Below are 6,000 nucleotides of genomic sequence, written 5' to 3' on the forward strand. Positions count from 1 at the left end.
GGTGAAAGTTATCCCTCATGTCCTGCTGGTGTGTTCTGTGCCTGATAGTGTTGTCAGTACATAATATAGAAAGCTGCCTCATTTCCAGAACTATATATTGGAGATGTATTAGTTAGATCTCTCAAAACATTTCTTCAGTTCTCAGTGGCTATAGATATTGTTGTTGTCAGACAGTAAGAAGAAAAACACATTATCCTCTCTATGTTTTGCAGTCTTTTCTTGTAGTTTGAGTCCTTGTGGTGCCTGACCCTGGGCAAGGTTACTTTTTTTACTGCCCCTCACACTTTTTTTTTTTTTACGTCGCTGCCTATTGCGCCGTTTGGCATCTTCCCGGTGGGGCCTGATGGTCGGCCCAAGGCTTCTTCCCGGTGGGGCCTGGTGGTCGGCCCAGCCCGTTCTGGCGCAGATGAGTGTTTATAGTGGCGCCTCCTTGTCTCCCTGGAGCAGAGTCAGGGAGAGGTTGTCTACATCTAGCATCAGTATAATAGACTTGGTGATTAGTAGGAGATAATAGAAGGAATAGAAGGTTTATTTTGATTTATATTAGTTTTTTTTCATAATATCTCTTCTTCCTTCTCCTCCTCCTCCTCTCTCTCTCTTCCTTTCTTCCTTCATTACATTCTTCACCCTCCTCCTCCAAATCTCTCCTTATGTTAGAATCGCTTCTCTTTCCTTCCCTCCCTCCTCTCCTCCTTCTCCCTCTCCCTCTTCCATTCCCTTCTTTATCCACCTTTTCCCTCCTCCTTCTTTCCACCACTCTTTACTTCTCTCTCTCTTCTCTCTCCTCCCTCACTCTATCTCCCTTGGTCCACTCTGTTCTCTCTCTCTCCTTCCCTCTTCTTCCTCCTCCTCTTCTAGATTTGAATAGTAATATGTTTTAATGTATTGCAGAAAGAAGCAGAAGAAGAAGAAAAGAAGAGAAGGAAGAGGAGGAGAGGGTATATGTGTGTGTGTGTGTGTGTGTGTGTGTGCGTGTTATATGGACAGAATTTAAACTGACTTCTTTAAACATATATTTTATTATTATTATTGAAAGACAAACTTCTCTTCACTTCCTCCTTCTTCTTCTCTTTCATCATCTTCTTCATCTTTTGTTGGGGTTCTGATAGGAAGAGAAATAATAAAAATAATGAGAAAGAATTAGCTCTAAAGAGAGAGAAAGAGGGGGGGGGGGAACCCATATATGTGTCTGTGGCGGCATATGTCTGTGGGGGTTGTCAACATACTGTGGGGGGCATCCTGTTGATCCTGAGAGAGAGATTTACATAGATTTACATAGAAAATCAGACCACACAGACCCCATGGTCCAGACTAGGTGGTCTGTCCTTAAACCTAAGTGATTTTACATTAATCAGATGGCTCCAAAACGTTGCTTTTCTACTCTAGTTAATATTAAGTTGAAGGAAGTGACGGTCGAGCTTGTTTTTAAAGGAGTCAATCGTGTTACACTGGACCACTGACGGTGGGAGCTTATTCCATTCTCGCACTACAACGTTGGTGAAGAAAAATTTGGTGCAGTCTGAATTTACTTGTCTACATTTGAGTTTTGTGCCATTGTTCCTAGTTCGCAAAGTGTCATCGATCATAAACAATTTTGTTCTGTCTACATTCGTGAAACCATTAAGTATTTTAAACCGACGTTTCTCAAGAGAGAACATGTTAAGGGTGGAAAGCCTTTCTTCGTAGGATTTGTTGCGCAAGGAAGGGATCATTTTTGTTGCTCGACGCTGAACACCTTCTAGTTTAGCAATGTCCTTTACATGGTGGGGAGACCGAAACTGTACCGCATATTCCAAGTGGGGTCTGACTAAACTGTTGTAGAGCGGGAGTATTACATCTTTATTCTTGAATAAAAAGTTTCTTTTAATGAAGCCCAACATTCTGTTCGCTTTATTTGCTGCATCGATGCATTGATGTGAGAATTTGAGGTTTGACGCGATTTTAATCCCCAGGTCCTTAACGCATTGAACGCTTGTGAGTTTAACGCCGAGTATCTCGTAATCGAACTTCTTATTTTTTGTTCCAACTTGAAGGACCTGGCACTTGTCTACGTTAAAGGGCATCTCCCATTTATCCGACCAGGCTGAAATTTTGTGCAGATCCTCTTGGAGGCTTTGCCTGTCTTTGTCAGTGAGAACCGAGTTACCAATCTTTGTGTCGTCTGCAAATTTACTAATGCGATTATTGAGTCCAACATCCACGTCGTTGATGTAAATAATGAAGAGCACTGGGCCAAGAACCGAGCCCTGAGGGACGCCACTAGTGACCGGCGCCCACTCTGAGTTAAATCCGTCAATCACAACTCTTTGTTGTCTGTTGCTCAACCAATTCGCGATCCATTGGTTTACTTGACCGTCAATGCCTATTTGCTTCAATTTATAAAGTAATTTATGATGTGGGACTTTATCAAACGCTTTCTGGAAATCAAGATAGACTACGTCCACTGATTTGGTTACGTCATAAATTGAGAAGAGATCGTTATAAAAGGTCAGTAGGTTTGACAGGCAGGATCTTTTGTTACGGAAGCCATGTTGTGAATCTCCAATTAATGAGTGGCTTTCGAGGTAACTCACAATTTTGTCTCTAATTATGCTCTTGAGTAGCTTACCTACAATTGAAGTTAGACTAATGGGTCGGTAGTTACCTGGTATTTTTTTGTCTCCTTTCTTAAAAATCGGTGTCACGTTAGCCTTTTTCCAATCCGAAGGGACGATGCCTTGTCGCAAGGACATATTGAATACGGTTGTGAGGGAGGAGAGTATTTCGCTCTTTGTTTCTTTAAGCAGTATAGGATATACTTTGTCGGGTCCGGGACTTTTATTTGTTTTAAGTGAATGGAGTTTTAAGGACTTCATCGGTTGTTATTTCAAAATTAGGCAATGCATGCTCGAGATTTACAATAGTACTGGTGTTGGTGGTAGCGAGAGGAAGACTGTTAGTATTAAACACCGAGGAAAAGTAATTGTTTAAGAGGTTTGCAATGTGTTGGCTGTCAGTCACTAGTGCACCGTCGCTGTTTGTTAAAGGTCCAATACCACTTTTGATCGCCTTTCTGTTGTTTATGTAACTGAAGAAAGATTTCGGATTATTTTTACAGTTGGCTGCAATATTTTCTTCATATCTACGCTTTGCCTGACCTACTAGTCTTTTTACTCGTCGCCTGGCATCATTATAAAGTCTAATGTTTTCGGGCGTGCTTTGTTCTTTCTTTAACCTGTAAAACAATTTTCTTTCATTGACTGATTGTTTAATTTCGCTATTAAACCACGGTGGGCTTTTATTAGTGTTAATTCGCTTCTCGCACAAGGGGACGAATGTGTTCTGCTGAGTGTGTAAGTGATTTTTAAGGCTTAGCCAGGCCTCATCTACGTTGCCGTCATCTGATAGTTGTATTTATGTTAGTTTTTGTCGGATTTCTACGAAGTTAGCTCTTTTGAAATTGGGCACCTTTACTTTATTTTCAGTCACTGATGATTGAGCTCTAATGTCGACGCGCACTAATTTATGATCGCAAGAACCGAGGTGTTCACCTACCGTGACACTACTGACTAGGTTGTCTTGGGTCGTTATAACAAGGTCGAGTATATTATTTTGTCGAGTTGGCTCAGAAACCATTTGGCTTAGATAATTTTCTTCTAGAAATTCGATCATTCTATGTGACTCGCCTTCTGTACCTGACAGTGTCGCCCAGTCGATATGGGGGAGGTTAAAGTCTCCTAATATCAGTGAGTCGTCGTTATTAAGTGACTGCCTTTAGACGCTGTACATTTCAAGGTCGTCATCGAGTGATTGCCCGGGAGGTCTGTAGGTGACAGATATATTTAAATTGACTTTTGCAATGTTTACTCGCACGCACAAATGTTCAACATTACTGTTTCCCGGTGTTTTGTCAGTGGGTTGCAAATAGCTTTTGACATAAAGGGCGACGCCACCGCCTCTACGGTTTATACGATCTTTGTTGAAGAGTCTGTAGCCATCTATGTTGTATTCGGAACTTAAATCAATATTTGTGGTGTCGATAAATGTTTCGGTTATAGCAATTATGTCAAAATTTTCTGTTAGAGCAAGACATCTCAGTTCATCAAATTTGTTTCTTAGGCTACTCGCAGAGAGAGAGAGAGAAGAGAGAGAGAAGAGAGAGAGAAGAGAGAGAGAGAGAGAGAGAGAGAGAGAGAGAGAGAGAGAGAGAGAATTTTTTCTGACGGAGCAAATGGACGACCTGCTGACTCGCCATCGCTGCAGGCATGTCCTAATCGTGGGTGATTCTGACGGAGCAAATGGACGACCTGCTGACTCGCCATCGCTGCAGTCATGTCCTAATCGTGGGTGACTTAAACCAGCACATGGAGGGAGCCGCTTACAAGAATCTCCTAACGGTGCAGGGTCTGACAGATCATGTCACCTTCCCGACCCATGAGCGAGGCGGGACGCTGGATCCCGTTATCTCGGACCTGGGAGAGGGCAGGGTCACGTGCCAACAGCTTGGGCCGGTAGGCAGCTCTGACCACCACGCCATCCTGACCCGAGCAGACGTGGGCGTGGCGCGGGACGAGGCCACTTCCCACACTATCTGGCTGTGGGACAGAGCTGACTGGCCCTCCCTTAAAAGAGACCTGCAGCAAACAGACTGGCACACCCTTCTGTCTGGGCGAGCAGAGCCCATGGCGAAGGCCTTTACTGAACGTCTCAAAGCTCTCCAACGAGAGCACATTCCACACCGCCAGTACACCTCCAAGCCCACCGATCAGCCCTGGTTTGGTTACCGCTGCCGTCTTGCTGCAGAAAGAAAATATTCTGCGTGGCTCCGCTACAAAAGGAGCCCATCCCGCCGCAACAAAGCCCTGCATCGAGCAGCGTGCAACAATATGGTGGCCACCAGTAAATGGGCGAAACGGAGGTGGGAAAGAGACCTCCGCGCCAAGCTGTGTGGGCCAGGGGTGGGCAGCAAGACCTGGTGGACCCTTGTTAAGGAAAAGCAAGGCAGCAGCCACCAAGAAACAATCCCTCCCCTCACCAAGCAGGATGGCACCACAGCCACCAGCAGCAGGAAGAAGGCAGAGCTCCTGGCTGACCTTTTCTCTGCCAAGATGTCCGTCGCTGACCCCACCAGACCTCCACCACAACTGCCACAGGAATGCAGCCAGACCCTGACAGAGGTTGCGGTATACCGGGAGCAAGTGGAGCGCCTTCTAAGAGCGGTGGACGTCAAGAAGGCCACTGGTCCTGACAACGTTAGCCCACATGTGCTGCGTCACTGCTCCAGCGAGCTGGCAGGACCCCTCTCAGAGGTGTTCGGGGCCTGTGTCTGGGAGAACACCTGGCCCTCTATATGGAGGGAGGCTCGCGTGGTGCCGGTTCACAAAAAGCGGGCCAGATCTGACCCTGCCAACTACAGGCCTATCTCCCTCCAGTCTGTAGTTGGAAAAATCTTCAAGAGAATAGTGGTGGAGGCCATCACCCGCCACCTCGAGAACAACGCCCTCATCACTGACCAGCAGTTTGGGTTCAGATCTGGCCGCTCCACTTCAGATCTCCTGCTGCTCCTCTCCAGGGATTGGCAGGACTCACTAGACACCGGCCTGGATACCATTGTCGTCGCTCTCGACATCGCGGGTGCTTTTGACCGGGTGTGGCACGCGGGCTTGCTGGAGAAGCTTCGTGCCAAAGGCATCCAAGGACACCTGCTGATGCTGATGAGCGACTACCTTCAAGGAAGAAGCCTCCACGTCGTCGTCGGCGGCCAGCAGTCCAAGGGCCTCCCAGTGGGTGCCTCAGTCCCTCAAGGATCTGTGCTGGGACCTGTCCTCTGGAATCTGTACGTCGCCGACCTTCTCAGGAGTCTGCCAGCAGTCTCTGCATACGCTGACGACTGCACGCTCTCCCTCTCCTACCCTCGCCAAGAAAGCCAGCAAGCGGTTGCTGAGGTCAACCAGCAACTACGCTTGATACGGGAGTGGGGGGAGCGCTGGCAGGTGAATTTTGCTCCTGAGAGGACTCAGG

The 6,000-nt window shown here is 46.6% G+C and overlaps 1 pseudogene; it reads left to right on the plus strand.

Annotated features, from left to right (window-relative positions):
- LOC126993758 (histone deacetylase 6-like) overlaps positions 1–474 on the plus strand; it is a 35,697-nt pseudogene extending 35,223 nt beyond the window's left edge.
- The last annotated feature ends 5,526 nt before the right edge of the window (positions 475–6,000 follow it).

This window comes from Eriocheir sinensis, unplaced genomic scaffold, assembly GCF_024679095.1.
Source record: "Eriocheir sinensis breed Jianghai 21 unplaced genomic scaffold, ASM2467909v1 Scaffold67, whole genome shotgun sequence".
Lineage (NCBI taxonomy): Eukaryota > Metazoa > Arthropoda > Malacostraca > Decapoda > Varunidae > Eriocheir > Eriocheir sinensis.